The sequence below is a fragment of the Cannabis sativa genome, chromosome 6 (assembly GCF_029168945.1).
Source record: "Cannabis sativa cultivar Pink pepper isolate KNU-18-1 chromosome 6, ASM2916894v1, whole genome shotgun sequence".
Lineage (NCBI taxonomy): Eukaryota > Viridiplantae > Streptophyta > Magnoliopsida > Rosales > Cannabaceae > Cannabis > Cannabis sativa.
In genome coordinates, this window is record NC_083606.1 from 64,082,088 (window position 1) to 64,083,716 (window position 1,629).

Consider the following 1,629-nt stretch of genomic DNA (forward strand, 5'->3'; position numbering starts at 1 on the left):
GAAATCCAACCAAGAACGCTACAGGATTATCTACATCCTACGCGTACGGCCACACCTTCATGCATAATGTATCCCATGAATATGCCCAACTTCGATTTCAAACCTGGCATGATTCAACTTTTACCAACCTTTCATGGTATGGAAAATGAGAGTCCATATGTGCATATTCAGGCCTTCGAAGAGGTGGTGGCCACATTCAACAACCAAGCTGACATCATTAACTTGGTGAGATTGAAGTTCTTTCCTTTCTCACTCAAGGATAAAGCCAAAAACTGGTTGTATTCCTTAAGGCCAAGGTCTATTGGGACATGGGATGAGATGACAAAAGCATTTTTCTCTAAATTTTTCCCACCCCATAAGACTAGCAGCCTTAAGAGGCAAATCTCTACCTTCACCCAAAAGGACCATGAAACGTTTCATCAGGTCTGGGAGAGGTTTAAAGATTTGATGGGCCAGTGCCCACATCATGGATACGAAAGTTGGCGTCTTGTCAGCTATTTCTACGACGGTCTCACAGCCGACAAAAGACAATTCGTACAAATGATGTGCAATGGCGACTTCCTTCAGAAAGATCCCGAAGAAGCTTTGGAATATCTTGAAGAAATTTCTGAAAAATCATACACATGGAGTGCGCCCAGTCCTACGGACAAGCCACGAACAAATGAGTCTACCAATTGAAGGAGGAGGACAGTGTGAAAGCTCAACTTGAAGCTTTGAAAAAACAATTTGAGGCTTTCAAAACTCAAGAAGGTAAAGCACTCCAGATGGCTGCAAAAGTGGAAAAGCAAGAACCATGCTTCATTTGTGGAGGGACTGATCATCAACCACAAGAGTGCCCTAGTCTTAGTATGTTAAGGGGAGGAGATGAGGAACAGTGTAATGCCTTAGGGGATTACAAGAAGCCTTATAATGCCTACTCCAACACATACAATCCTGGTTGGCGTAACCATCCCAATTTCAGTTGGAAGGATACAAGTCAAAATCAAGCATCTGGGAGCCAATGGAGGCCTGATCAACAAAAGAATTCTCTTGAGAGTTCCATGAAAATTCTCGCAGAATCCCAACTAGAGTTCAGGACTTATTTCACTCAGGTGATAGAGGAATTGAAGGACATAAAGATTCAAATAACAAAGTTAAATGATTCTTCAGTCATTCAAGAGCGTGGTAAGCTTCCCGCTCAGCCTCTAATCACTCCCAAAGGGAAACATATGGCACAAACCTCCGCTCCTTCAGAGTCTAATCTCAAAGGGGTTAATGCTATTACTACCCGAAGTGGTCAAAGTACGGTATCACCATTACCTAAGACCACTAGTGTACCAATGCCCGCTCCAGATGCTGATGTGCCAAAGATTCTTCCAGTAAAGGTGCCCTTTCCTCAGGCTTTGAAATCCACTGGGAAGGTACTGGAAAGTCATAGTGAAATCCTTGACTTTTTGACACAAGTTAAGGTTAACTTGCCATTACTTCATGTAATCAAGCAAGTACCGGCTTATGCCAAAGTTATCAAGGATCTATGCACTATCAAAAGGAAGCACCATGTCAAGAAAACTGCATTCTTGGCAGAACAAGCTAGTGCGGTGATCGACTGCAAGACACCGCTTAAATACAAAGATCCTGGTTGTCCCACCA

General features: G+C 43.0%; 1 non-coding gene across 1 annotated transcript; it reads right to left on the bottom strand.

The window, feature by feature from the left end:
- Positions 1–366: 366 nt before the first annotated feature.
- On the bottom strand, positions 367–473 carry LOC133039542 (small nucleolar RNA R71). The gene has a single exon (XR_009688682.1). It is a non-coding gene; the product is annotated as a small nucleolar RNA R71 (small nucleolar RNA).
- Positions 474–1,629: the final 1,156 nt, after the last annotated feature.